The sequence below is a fragment of the Cryptomeria japonica genome, chromosome 3 (assembly GCF_030272615.1).
Source record: "Cryptomeria japonica chromosome 3, Sugi_1.0, whole genome shotgun sequence".
NCBI lineage: Eukaryota > Viridiplantae > Streptophyta > Pinopsida > Cupressales > Cupressaceae > Cryptomeria > Cryptomeria japonica.
Window position 1 is genome coordinate 60,164,614 of NC_081407.1, and position 16,134 is coordinate 60,180,747.

Consider the following 16,134-nt stretch of genomic DNA (forward strand, 5'->3'; position numbering starts at 1 on the left):
GGAACAAAGAAACGTTATCACATTGGAAATTGCACTTCTAGATTGTGTATGATCTTGAGGTCATCTATCCAATAAAATATTTTGTATAGTTATTCATTCAATAAATCATGTTTGTAAGATCGAAGCAATAAACCAGATCACCAACATAAGAGATCTATTTATACAGCATGGATTGGGATCAGATATAGATATAGAGGTATGTGTGTATGAGTGTGAAGACAAACATATGTGAAAAGCAAAATCATGGGAAAACACTAAGTATTGAGACTGTCAGAGACATAGAGGTCACTGAGAAGGATTTCAAAGAATAGTCAAAGAACATACTAAATAGAAGGGTTTACCGAGTTATTTTATGGGTTATCGAGATATGCTATAAGCAAGTTAATCTCATTTTGAGCACATAGAATTTTCTATAACATTCTAGATGTAAATTTGCAGATATTTGTAAAGATTTTATTGTAATATTTTGAGTTGTAAGAGAAACCTTTAACAGGGTAAAAGACTCTAACAAAGTCTATAAATTGTAAATCCTTTAACAAGGTGCAACATTTAGAATAAATGTTATACAATCCTTTAGCAAGGTAGATCTAATGATCTTGATACTCCTAAAAGGGTAAGCTATCAGAAATAGCTAAACATGTAGCTCTAATCGATCACTCTTTATTATTGCAGTAGTGAAGTTGTGGGTGCCAACCCCACCACAGTTTTTCTCTCTAACCAAGAGGTTCTGCGTAACCAAAATATATGTGCTATGGAGTGAATCATGTATGATTTCTATTTATTTGTTTTAGCTTTATGTTATGTTACAATAGTTTTTGGTTTATGCATAACAGTAAAGATATTGTTGAAGAAATTTTTTGAAGTACTGATTCACCCCTCCCCTCTTAGTACATTAGCTTTCCATATTGGGCCTAACATGTGCTACATTTGACCGAGGAAATCATTCAATTAATAGAGATAGTGTTAAATGGCAACCTCCTCCAATTGGCTTTGTCAAATTAAAATTTGATGGTTCATCTAGAGGAAACCCTGGTGATTCAGGGATTGGAGTTTGTATTAGAGATCACTTAGGTCTTCTCCTGACAGTCAAATCTTCTCCTATTCCTCCTACAACAAATAATTCGGTGGAAGCTCTTTCCCTATTATATGGACTGACATTGGCAAAAAAACTAGGGTTCTCTAGGATCCATGTAGAAGGAGACTCTTCTGTTGGCATTATAACAGACAAAGGGAGATTGTTGGCATTCCAATTACAATGAGAGATTGTTAGCATTTCAATAAGGATATTGAGAAGGTTGTTGATGATTATGGATATAACTGATTAAGGATGTTTATTGTCTTAATATTATTATTTTGTCATTGATGTCAAGAAATTGATTTTCTAATTTATTATGATGTTGCCATATCTTAAGAAGTATGATTTGGTGAGTATAAAGATGTCGGTAAAAGACACCGAATGAATGTGATGAATAAGGGGAGAAATAAGTTATTCAATGGGCAACTATTACCAAGTTAGACAATGATGAGATCATGATGTTTAGATTGTTTTGATATCCTACATATGTTGTTGATTGTAAGGTTAATACTATACTATATTACCGAGCAAACAACCTAGTCGGTACACCCTAAGGAACCTAGTCGGTAAACCCTAAGGTTATCGCTATCGGTTAATGAAGGCAGAATGTCTACCGAGTGAAGTTTAGTATTTATCGAGTTGCAACCAAGTATAACAGAATGCATTGAATGAATAAAAGCATTATTTAATGAAGGAAGTTGATGAGCTGGTTATGATTAAATGATTGGTATGCCATGCATGAAGTTTGTTAAAGAATCTATGGCAAAGGAAAATCGACAGGAAGATCTACAACTCAGATTGAACCGCAATACCCTAGCACAAGTTCCAAGAAATGTATGCAAGTTCCAAGGTGCGGTAAAATGTTTTCAGATCAAAGGATACATTGAACCTGGTCAAGTTTGAAGATCTGATGGCTATGATTGATCATGGGATATGTGATCAAGGAGATTAAGCGGTTGGCAAATTGTTTATAAATAAGGAACTGTTGATAAACAATGTATGCGGGCAAGTGTATGCATAGGGATGCTACATAGTGATTACCGAGCACAAAAGCTTGAAGACCTGTTTGAATAACATAGTATAGAGCCCAGCAGATGGACAAGATAAGTCCTATGACTAAATTATATTGAGCAAATAAGAATCTGCTTTAGCATTTTAGATGTGAAGTTGCAGATAGATTTTTATTACTGTTATTTTGTAAAGTGACAGAAAATCTCTTAACCGAGTGGACTTAACAGTCTTATTTGTAAAACCCTCTAGCAAGGTGACATTCTGATTGAGTGTTTGAAATCCTTTAACAAGGTCACTTCTAACAAGGTGAAGATCCTAACAGATCTGAGGGAAATCCCTTAACCGGGTCACATCTAGCAATGTGTTTGTAATTTTTAACAGGATTTGCTTTTAATCGAGCATACTCTAGAAGAGTATATTTCTTAGTGGGTTCGAAATCCCACAGTGGTTTTTCCCTATTTAGGTTTCCACGTTAAATCTGGTGTTATGAGTGTTATGATGTTTATATGCTTATGAGTTTGAATGTTTAGCAGTTTTGGTTATATTACTGAAGTATATGTTACCGAGGTTGAATCTGTTGTTTTTATGGAAGATTAAGTTTGTATGATTCACCCCTCCCTCTCATCTTATTAGCTTGGCATCTGTACTTAACATTAAGTATCAGAACTATCAATTGGTATCAGAGCATTGGACTCCGAAAGAGAAGTTTAAAGGTACTTGAGGCAAAGATCCAAAGATGTACAAGAGGGATGCACCGAAGCTGAACAAGTCAAGTTTCTCTACATGGCAGAAAAGGATGAAGCTAAACCTATCAGGAGTTGGAGAATATGCTGTATATTATTTGGAGAATGATTTCATTAGACCGAGCACCTATCCATTGACAATGGAAGAGATAAAGGCAAAGCAAGAACATATCCAAGCAATGATTGAAATAACGTCTGCATTGACCGACTCAGAGTTTAATGATCTAGAAGGATGCAATGATGCAAAGGCAATATGTGACAAGCTTATATTTGTGTATGCTGGAGATGAACATGTTCAAAGAGAAAAAGTGGACAGTCTAAGAGGGTAAATTGAATCTATGAGGATGAATGAAGGTGAGAACATAACCCACTATAGTACAAGACTAAAGGAGATTGTCAATCAAATCAAAGGAGCAGGTGAAACTATTGAAGAAAAGGATATAACAAGTAAGTTGTTAAGAACCCTTCTACCAGCTTATGCAATCCGAGTCTCTGCAATCAATGAATTGAGGTCTATACCCAATATGCCAGTTTCTTTAGATGCTACTATTGGTAAGCTACATGCATTTGAGTTAAGTAATTTTGATAACAGTGGGTCATCGGTAAATAAAGTTGAATCTGCATTTAGTTCTTTTCATATTGGTGAATTTGATGATTACAATGATAGAATGAGTAAGTACACTGAAGGGTATCACAATGGAGCAAGTGAGAGATTTCACAAGAACATGGAAAAAGTACACAAACTGTATGAAGAAATCATAAAGCAAGAAGAGTTTGAAGCACTATTACCCAGAAGGTTACTGAGAGGCAAAGGTAAGTATAAAGGAAAACTACCTTTGAAATGTTTCAATTGTTATAAGATAGGACATATGGCTTCTAACTGTCCTAACAAAGATTCTACTGAAAAGAGAGATTATCGAGACGACAAACATAAAGATAATCATTACAGAGGACACCGAGACTTTAGAAGAAGAGATAGAAAGTCATGCTTAATAGCCGATGAGGAATCCAATGATGATAAATCAGATGAAACTGATACTGATGAAGTAGTTTATGTGGCTATCAAAGATGAATTAGATGAAGAAAGGTATGAAGAAAAATCCCTAATATCTCACATAAATACAAATGATTCTTGGATCATAGATAGTGGATACTCACATGACATGACAGGTGATAAACACAAGTTTGTTATATTAGAAGATTATGATGGAGGCTATGTAAGATTTGGTAATGATGCACCATGTCCGGTAAAAGGTAAAGGATCTATAACACTTCTTAACAATGCAAAATGCAATAATGTTTATTGGGTTGAAGGTTTGAAATACAATTTGTTGAGTGTAGCACAACTAAACAACACAGGTTGCCAAATAGAATTTCAGAAAGGAATTGTCAAAGTTAATGACAAGCATGGAAAGTTAGCTACTATAGTGACACAAACAAAAGGTAACACATTTCACCTTGACTCAACTCGGAATAAGTGTCTATATGCAAAGATAGATGATACCCTTTTATGGCATAAAAGGTTTTGTCATGTAAATTTTGATAATCTGATCAAAATAAGCAAGAAGCATCGAGTAAGAGGTCTACCGAGTCTTGAAAAACCTAAAAATGCTATGTGCCGAGGATGCCAGGTGGGTAAAATGACAAGATCAAGCTTTACAAGTAAGTCCTACACTTCTAAAGGAATTTCAGATCTTGTGCATACTGATCTATGTGGTCCTATGAAACTTCAAAGTTATTATGGTGATAAATATTTCATATTATTTGTGGATGATTACTCAAGGATGATGTCAGTTATGTTTTTAAAAGAAAAATCAGAAGCTTTTCAAATGTTTAAATGGTACAAGGCAAGAGTTGAAAATGAAACAAGAAGACAACTGAAATGTCTTAGATCAGATAGAGGAGGAGAGTTCAGATTTGATGAGTTCAACTTATTCTGCAATGATCATGGTATAAAAAGACAAGTCTCTACACCGAGAACTCCACAAAAAAATGGGATAGCTGAGAGAAGAAACAGATCTATTGTGGATTGTGCCAGAACCCTGATGATTGAAAAGAAAGTGCCACAAACATTTTGGAGAGAAGCAATAAGCATATCAGTTTACACCCCGAACCGAGTACAACTGAAGAAAGGAACTTTGAAGACACCATATGAGATCTGGTATGACAAGAAACCTAATGTAAGTTATTTTAAAATCTTTGGAAGTAGATGCTATGTTCACAAAGATGATATAAATGACAAGTTTGATCAGAAAAGTGAAGAAGGAACATTTCTTGGTTATTCTTCTAGAATTAAAGCATTTAAATGTCTGATCAAATCATCTAACAAAATAGTAGAAAGTGCAAATGTGAAAATTGATGAATTTACAGAAAGAAATGATGAAGGAAACTCCAAAGAACCAGAAGATTATGAAGGATTTGTCTATGTTCAACTGACAAGTCTTACCGAGAAAACTGTTGAAGAAAATAAAGAGAATATCCAGTTACCGAGTGATGAAGAAGATCATACAGAGCCTACCGAGCTTGTATTAACTAGATATGTCAAAAGACATCATGCATCAAGTTAGATTATAGGAGATAAGGATGATCCAGTGATGACAAGGAACAAACTAAGATAGAACACATGTCTGATATCTAAATTTGAACCGAGAATAGTGAAAGAGGCATTTAACAGTGAAGATTGGATAAATACTATGAAAGAAGAGATTGATCAAATCAAGAAGAATGACACATGGACACTGGTCCCAAGACCGAAGGACAAAAATGTAATTAGTACAAAGTGGATTTTCAGAAACAAGCTGAATGAAAAAGGTGAGGTCATTCGAAATAAAGCAAGATTAGTTTGCAAAGATTATGCCCAAGAAGAAGGAATTGATTATGGTGAGACTTTTGCACCTGTGGCAAGACTTGAAGGATTAAGAACATTGTTGGCATATGCTGCTTAGAAGAATTTCAAGGTATATCAAATGGATGTCAAATTTGCATTTTTGAATGGTATATTAGAAGAAGAAGTTTTTATTGAACAACCTGAAGGATTTATTGAAGACAAGAATAAAGATCAGGTATGTAAATTGAACAAAGCTTTATATGGTCTGAAACAAGCACCTAGAGCTTGGTATGAGAGATTACACTCTTATTTGATCAAGATTGGTTTTATAAGGACAAGTGAAAACAACAACATGTACATGAAGAATGATGAAAATGCAATACTAATCCCAACCATATTTGTTGATGATATTATCTTTTGTGGAAATGACTCTTTATGCAAGAACTTTGGAAATGAAATGAGCAAAGAATTTGAGATGTCATTAATCGGTGAGATGAAGTATTTTATAGGTTTACAAATATTGCAAATGAAAGATGAGATTTTCATTACTCAATCCAAGTACATAAAGGAAATCTTGAAGAAATTTGGAATGGAGGATTCAAAACTAGTAAGTACTCCTATGACTACCAACTATAAATTATCAAAGAATGATGAATCTGCATCTATTGATGAGACACTTTACTGATCCATGATTGGAAAGCTACAATATGTTGTTCACAGTAGGCTAGATATAGCACATGCAGTAGGTATAGTTGCAAGATTCTCTACAGATCCCAAGGAAACACACATGACAACAATCAAGAGAATTTTTAGATACTTGAAGGGCACTAAGGATTATGGCTTAGTATATCAGAAAGGAAATGTTTTTGATTTAAAAGTTTAATGCTGATTGGGCAGGCAACATTGATGACAGAAAAAGCACAAGTGGAGGAGCTTTTTATTTAGGATAAAGACTAGTGAGTTGGCTTAGCAAGAAACAAGGATGTGTTTCATAGTCAACAATAGAAGCTGAATACGTTGCTGTAGCATTGAATTGTACCAATATAGCATGGATCAAACAACTGTTGGAAGGTATAAATGAGAAAGTTACCGAGCCAGTAACTATATTCTGTGGCAATACTAGTGCCATAAACATTTCAAAGAATCCTGTTATGCACTCTAAGACAAAGCACATCTCTATCAAATATCATTATCTTAGAGAAGAAGTTCAAGAGAAGAAAGTGGTGTTGGAGTATGTTAGCACAAAGGAATAAATAGTAAATATCTTCACCAAGCCACTAATAAGGTACACTTTTGAGTATCTCAGAAGTAAGTTAAGGGTCCTACCCCTATCTTCCATTCATTGACCAAGTTCGGTGAAAGCATCAATTCGACGACTCTACATAATATCTTTTAGGAGTTGATGCTGATTTACACACTTTAGGATGTTTTCTAAAGGTGTGTAGGAAACAATACAGGGAATGGGAATTGAAGACAAAATGCTCTGACCGAGACTAAGTTGACACATAACAACAGGAAATCACTTCATACAGGAAGAAATTATGTTTTAGTTCTTTACTTTTTGGCATTGTTGTCAAAGGGGGAGAAGACTGAAGAAAAGGGGAGAAGTCTGATGACAGGGGGAGAGCATTTCAGCATTTCAGCAATCTGAACCCGAATCAATTAGGTCAAATCAATTGGTTTTTCCATCAATGCCAAAGGGGGAGATTGTTGGCATTATAATAGACAAAGGGAGATTGTTGGCATTCCAATTACAATGAGAGATTGTTAGCATTTCAATAAGGATATTGAGAAGGTTGTTGATGATTATGCATATAACTGATTAAGGATGTTTACTGTCTTAATATTATTATTTTGTCATTGATGTCAAGAAATTGATTTTCTAATTTATTATGATGTTGCCATATCTTAAGAAGTATGATTTGGTGAGTATAAAGATGTCGGTAAAAGACACAGAATGAATGTGATGAATAAGGGGAGAAATAAGTTATTCAATGGGCAACTATTACCGAGTTAGACAATGATGAGATCATGATGTTTAGATTGTTTTGATATCCTACATATGTTGTTGATTGTAAGGTTAATACTATACTATGTTACTGAGCAAAGAACCTAGTCGGTAAACCCTAAGGAACCTAGTCAGTAAACCCTAAGGTTATCGCTGTAGACATCTAAAAATGGTCAACGCTTGTGGAGTCATACTTTAACATTTGCGCATTGCCTTATTTTAGGGTTTTTGCGTCGCATTAACATTTCTTCTATGTTGCGCACTTGGTCTTTATCATTTGCGAGCATCGAGTCCTTCTTCTGCATTCCTCATTTTTATCGCTTTCGAATTAGGGTTTTGTCCTTTTCAATCTTGTCATTTTGCGATCGATTCGTCATCGATCCTTGTCCTCTTGTCAATCTCGTCAATTTTGTGATCGATTTGTCATCAATCGTTGTCCTTTTCAATCTTGTCATTTTGCGATCGTTTCGTTATTGATCCTTGTCAACTTGTCAATCTTGTCATTTTGTGATCGATTTGTCATCAATCGTGTCAATTTGGATCAATTAGTCATTGTTCCTCATTAATTGGTGCCTATCAATTTGATCTCTTTGTCAATCTTGGTCAATTTGTCAACCAATCTCAATCATTTATCAGCATTGGTCCTTTGTCAATCAAAATCATGATCGAATCGACATTAATTTCTTGTTGTCTTGACCTAATTCCTTGTCCTCTTATTTCTAAGGTTTTATGATTTATTCATTTAATCTTGTTTGTCATTTTCCCTCTAGGTTAAATAATTTATTTATTTATCCTAAGTCTTCTTGTCACAATTAAATATTTATTTAATTGGCTAACTAATTCCTCCTCTCTTTGTGAATTAATTAATGAATGAAAAATTATTAATTAATTTACCTAATTTTCCAATTTACTAATTTCTCCTAATTCCTAATTGTCTAATTTTCATCAATTTTCTAATTTCCTAATTTCTAATTCATCTAATTTTCTATTTTATCTAATATTTCTCCTAATTTCATGGGAATGACATAGCAAATTTGTCATAATTTGTCAATCAATCAATTTTGCATAGCAACCTTGTCAATTTGTCATAGTTTGTCAATCAATCAATCTCGCATAGAAAGTGTCAATTTGTCATAATTTGTCATTCTTGATTTGAAATTTCCTTTCAAATCTCTTCATGCTAATCTTGTCATCTCTCCAATTTGTCTATAAATTGGATGAATTTCTTCAATCAAAGGGGCCAATTAATCACTTTTTCGAATCGATCCCCGAATCTTGTCAATCTTGCTTTCACATTATGCTTATGCACTTTAAGGTGAGATCCACAAAACAAAGCAATTTGAAGGAGAAAGAAGGACAAAGGAGAATCATGGAGGAGACATCCGCATTTGTGATGGTTTGCATTTGAATCAAATGTTTTATTTCCATATCTCTATTGAATGTTTTTAGGATTGTTATCATTGCAATCTGGTTTTGTGATTGGGCTAGTTTAATGTTTCTATTGCTTTGATGAATGCCAAATTCCTATCTACAATCACCATCGGTTAATGAAAGTAGAATGTCTATCGAGTGAAGTTTAGTATTTACTGAGTTGCAACCGAGTAATAACAGAATGCATTGAATGAATAAAAGCATTATTTAATGAAGGAAGCTGATGAGCTGGTTATGATTAAATGATTGGTATGCCATGCATGAAGTTTGTTAAATAATCTATGGCAAAGGAAAATCGGCAAGAAGATCTATAGCTCAGATTGAACCGCAATACCCTAGCACAAGTTCCAAGAAATGTATGCAAGTTCCAAAGTAGAGTAAAACATTTTCAGATCGAAGGATACATTGAACCTGGTCAAGTTTGAAGATCTGATGGCTATGATTGATCATGGCATATGTGATCAAGGAGATTAAGTGGTTAGAAAATTGTTTATAAATAAGGAACTGTTGATAAACAATGTATGCGGCAAGTGTATGCACAAGGATGCTACATAGTGATTACCGAGCACAGAAGCTTGAAGACCTGTTTGAATAATAGAGTATAGAGCCCAGCAGATGGACAAGATAAGTCCTATGACTAAATTGTATTGAGCAAATAAGAATCTACTTTAGCATTTTAGATGTGAAGTTGCAGATAGATTTTTATTACTGTTATTTTGTAAAGTGACAAAAAATCTCTTAACCGAGTGAACTTAACAGTTTTATTTGTGAAACCCTCTAGCAAGGTGACATTCTGATTGAGTGTTTGAAATCCTTTAACAAGGTCACTTCTAACAAGGTGAAGATCCTAACAGATCTAAGGGAAATCCCTTAACCGGGTCACATCTAGCAATGTGTTTGTAATCTTTAACAGGATTTTCTTTTAACCGAGCATACTCTAGAAGAGTATATTTCTTAGTGGGTCCGAAATCGCACAGTGGTTTTTCCCTATTTGGGTTTCCACTTTAAATCTGCTGTTATGAGTTTTATGATGTTTATGTGCTTATGAGTTTGCATGTTTAGCAGTTTTGGTTATATTACTTAAGTATATGTTACTGAGGTTGAATCTGTTGTTTTTATGGAAGATTAAGTTTGTATGATTCACTCCCCCCTCTCATCTTATTAGCTTGGCATCTGTACTTAACATTAAGTATCAGAACTATCATCTTCTCTTATAGTGAAAGCTTGGATTTCCATATGTTCATTTAACTAGAAAATTTCCTGCATTTTAAATCAAGCATGGTTGTTACTAGATTTGTTTGATGAATTTTGCATCTCTCATGTATTCAGGGAATGTAATAGAGCAACCAATGTATTAGCAAATTTGGACTCTGACAAGCTAGAAGTGGATTCCTCACTTTCAAATTTTAATATGGAAAATTTTCCTCAACTAGCAAACATTGTCAATGCTGAAAAATTAAACATTTAAATGGATGGACCACTTTCCATTTTATTATTCTAGATCTCTGCAGAATGGATTAACTTTTTGTTTTTTCTGAAGCGATCAGATAATGATGATTCTCAATTCACAACATGTTGATTTAAAGATTTACACTTCGCCTCATGAGCCTACATACATATGCCATGTTTGCCTTTATTACATCGTGTTGCTTGATCTTTCATCCCTCCTCCTTGTTGGCAATATGATGGCATCCTAACTGGTGAGTGTCTCTCTTTCATTCATCCTCCTTGCTGGCAGTTAATCAGAATAGAAACAAACTCTTTCCAGCATAACCTATCCGGTATAGCCTTACCGGTTCTGCCCAACTGGTTCACCATAACCAGTAGTTGAGTCACCAATACAATGTGTCGGTAATGAGTACGTCTTAGGCATCTGGCATTCATGAACAAGGAATAAGTAGTAGTAGTTGAGTCAAGGTAACTGCTGATCTTGCACCTAACAGAAGTCAACTCCAACCTACAACCTAATTGGCTAATCAACCATTCAATGAACTGGTAAATGGGATAGCAATCTGGTATATAAAAATGATGTTATGATAAAATGACCAGTGAGGGATGTAGTTGCAATAGAGTCAAGGTAATTGTTGAGCGACAATATTGATACTAACAAAGGTTTGACAGGGAAACCACCATCTCCTCAACATACCAAGGGTGAAGAAATGATGGATGGTTGGCATCTAGTTGGCATCGAGCATATGTGATCAAGGATTTTCAAGGGTTCACATGCGGTCAAGGGTTGAGCAGTAGCCACATATTCAAAAAAATGCTAAGCTTCATCAGAATAGAAATAAACTCTTTCCAACATAGCCTATCTGGTATAGCCTTACCGGTTCTGTGCAACCGGTTTACCATAACCGGTAGTTGAGTCGCCAATATAATGTGCCGGTAATGAGTACATCTTAGGCATCTGACATAAATGAATGAGGAAGAAGTAGTAGTAGTTGAGTCAAGGTCTCCATTTTCTAAATCCCTGGACTTACTTCAATCTTGGAGTAGTTTACAAAATATTGCAAGTAAGGTCATGAAACCTGAGTTTACATTGGGTAACAAATTACTCTCTGTAGTTCAGAAATACGATCTTTGGAATGGACAAGCACACATTGGTGGTATCTTCCTGAGACATTATTTATAGAGCCGAGATAATTTTATCATCATATGTGATAGTATTAAACACTCATTGGACCTGAACTCAGTTCGATCATTTCAACAAGTTGCTCGGAATATGGGCAGAACTCTCGACTTAGAGATAAGAAGCAGGATCTATTCCAAGCTTCATGTACTCCTAGTGACCTTAGGACATGACCACAATGTTCCTATCCCACCGACAATATCAAATAATATGGCCTAAATACAGAGTACTTTTCAAAGATCCAAATGTTTCATTTTGCAACAGGTTCTTCTTCCAATTGTGCTCTTTTTGGAAGATTAAGGAGGCAAGTTTCAGGTGATATCCTTCAAATGCCCTATTTTTTTGAGAGCTGATTTAGCCTCACTGGTCCAACCCTTCTAGTCTACCATATACAGTTGTTCCAAATTGCTACAGCCTAACAGGTATAGGTTTATCGATATGGCTCAACCGGTTCCCTATCCGGTTTACCTTTATTGGTTTTCCCCATCTGGTGTTGTCTAATTGGTAGTAAAATTAGCTACATAGTCAACTAGTATACGAGATCCTCAAGTTATCATGGATTGATATAGACATCTGCTCACCGGTGTCCGGTTGTCATGGCAGATCTATAGTGAACTAGCATACAAAATGGCAAACCGGTTCTCAAGTTTAGTGGTAACCGGTAGTGGGGGTAGTTCTTCTTATAGCTATGATTCCCCTTTATTCATTGTAATTGAGCAAGGATATAGGGTTTTCTTTCTGGTTCTTTCCCTATTGAGCTCTTGAACCAGTTTTTAATATATATATATATATATATATATATATATATATATATATATATATATATATATATATATATATATATATATATATATATATATATATATATATATATATATATATATATATATATATATATATATATATATATATATTCTAGTGGCTTGCCACTTTTGCCAGAATTTTTTTTTTTTTTTTAATTTATTAGTTCTATTGCATTCATTGAATTCTATTTTTTCATTTGTTTAACCAATCATTGAATAGAATTAAAAAAATTAAATAGAACTTCTAATGACTATATTTAATTTTTATTTTAAATAATTTAAAGATGTCAATTTTCTCTTTTTCTATTGGTTTGTGTAAGTTGAAAATTTTATTTTTTATATTTTAATTTATTTAAAAAATGGATGGAAACATAGAGTTGTCATTTCGCATTTGATTCTACTGCATTCATAAATATAGGTGTACTTCTCCATTAATATAGGTAGTACTTCTCCATTTTTAGAGACCTGCAAATATTACAAGTTGGGAAAATGTGTACCTTTTAGTTTTTGTTGCCACTCATTTTTTCCACCTAGCCTTAAATTATTAAATTAATGTTTTCCACCTACCATTGAATATTTTTATTTTTATTTGCTTGATGATAGGCTGAAGTCGAGTTGCTTTTGTTTGGAGCTATGAACTAGTGAGACCATATTTTTTAGGGGTCTTAGCCTCATATTTGTTTGGCAATAACACCCTTATATCTCCTTGTGTTGTCCTGTCTTTCATTCTCTTTGTGGGACACATGGGCTCAAGCAGACTCGAACCCAAGACCTCCCATGTAGTAGGCTAACCGTTGCTTTGTGGAGTCATCCCCACCATTGAATATTTTTATTAGCACAACATTTTTATTTTTTATTTTTAATAATTCAATACCTATATGAATACAAGTTAATGTTAATATTTTTTAAGTAGTGATTAAAACTAAAAATTAAATTTAATGTATAATTATATTATTTAAGTTAAATTATTATTAATATTATTTTTGAATTATTTTGAACAAGTTTATTTATTTTTATTATCTTATTATATGTTTTCTAATGATTTTGATATATTTTTATGGTTTTTAGTATTGTTTGGAAATAATTATTTGATTATTTTAATATTATAAATAAAATACAAATTCATTAAAATATTGTGCAGGATAATTAAATAATGATAGTAACGAACATACAATTAACTTAAATAGTAGAATTGGATAAATTTAATTTTGTCATAAGAGAATTGTGATGGCGAAGTGGGTGTTTATTTATTTCTTGTTGGAATAATAAATAGGACCTAAATATGATGGGAATGCAATTATTTATAAGTAAAATACAATAAAAGATATTAAATACAACCAAAATTCAAAGGAAAGGTTGTATAGATGTTATAAAAATTTTAAATAATGTTTTTTTAAAGTATTAAAAATTTGTCTCACAAATAATATTGATTTCATAATATACTTTTTAATAGTAAAATTTACATATTTTTATTATTTATTTTAGTTTCTATATATTTCTAAAACATGTCTTATTCATTAATGACAAAAAAGAAAAAAACATGTCTTATTCATCAATGACAAAAAAGAAAAAAACATGTCTTATTGTTTTAAAAAATAAAATATATAAATGATTTAGTTTTATGTAAAGAAATTTTTAGATTTATATTTTATTTCTATTTTTATAATATAAATTTATTTTAAAACTAATATTTTATTTTATTTATTATATTCTATAATAGTGAGTGAGTGCAATAAATACCTTCAGTATAATTATATTATTTATGTATCACCTCTCCCTCTCTTTGTCTCTCTCTAGATATCTCTCTCTTATTCACTCCATCTCCCCCTCTCTATATGTATGTATCTACCTCTCTTTACTTCTCTCTCTATACGAACTCATGTATATTTACCTTTCTATCTCTCCATCTCCCTCTCTCTTATTATCTCCCTTTTCCTATCTCCATTTCTCAATATTCCTCTTACTCTCCCTTTCTATATATCTATATTTATCTATATCACATCTTCTGCCAACACTATTGACAGGAACTTGATGCAGTGCATCCCTTGTTAATAACTAGTTAAAGAACAACCCTTGCTAATGGTTATATGCCTATGGCAAGAACTAAAAATAAGAAATAAGAAATAAGTGTTGGAAACAATGAACACTGAGGGGGGGGGGGTGAATCAATATTCTGCAACAAATTTCTTAAACTAATTCTTTAACCACCAGATACAAATGAATAAAGGTAAAGTGCAAAAACTGAATGCAAACAAGCACAAAACCATAATATCAAAGTTTTTACGTGGAAAACCAAAAAGGGAAAAACCACAGTGGGATTGGAACCCACAATATTATAATACTGTGATAGGGAGTATGATAATATTACAAGAGGGGAATGAAAATGCATTCAAGCACACTGTCTAGAGCTCACTGCCCAATTACAATAGAGGGTTACAACCCGGAGGAAGGCTCACTGCCTTACAAGTGATTACAAATGATAACAAGAATGTCTGAACTAAATAGTAGCATCTACAAATGCCAAAAAGCAGTTTCAGTTAAGTGCAATTAGTCTTCTGCCGCTTTGTCATATATCGAAGTACAAAAACCTTCAATCACACACATAAAAATTCGCACAATCACTTATACAATCTTCCCACTCTCACATCTCATGTCAAAATGATCAAATGAATTAGTCTTATATATCCACATCAACAAATTAAATCAATTTCCATGTCGGTTCTAAAAACTGCATAATACGCAACTTGAAATGTGTAACCATAAGTTGGTTCAATCCGTTTACCAATCCATATGCAAACCTAAACAAATTGATAATAAGCTTCACACATGTTGGCATGACCACCTCAAACTAAAAACCAATCACTGAAATCATCCCAAAGATTCCGCACAACATGTTATACCAAAATAAATCTGTCCTTGAATTACTGGATATCGGATCTTCTATCTTGCATGAGAATCAATACCAAAGACTAGGATTGTGAAATAAGATACCTCTAACATCTAATCAACTACCTCTTTCACCGCAACCAAAACGCTGCAACCAAAATGAAGATCTACACAATGTACTCATACTCTGTCGCATACTGTATTCCACCTTCCAAACTTAAGCATAAATGAATATCAAACTTCCGATAGAACAAATCTGCATATACTAGATGTGATATCCAATCTAAGTTGCCATCAATGACAACCCAAAAACATTTCTCATGCACAAATATCCATCAGTACAGTGTCTCTTGCCAACAATAAGAAATAAAAAAATAAAAAATAAAAATAAAAATGATTTTACAAATGTTTAATGCTCATCTCATTTGATTTACAAATACTTAATGTTTATCCCTTATAAAAATAATAAAAAATAATAATATTTATCTACATATCTATTGTTAAAATATAATTGTTTGGATGAATGAGGTGCATATGGGATTGTAGGCTTAGTCTATTGGTCTAATTTTAAAAAAACTAATGGAAGATCAAATTTTAAAATCAATGATAGTGAAAAAGAATAAAATTATTTAATATTTTTATTTCAATTATCTATTTTTTTAGTCTAAATTATTTATATAAACTAAAAATTTGTCTTAAAAATAATTCTAAGAATTATCAT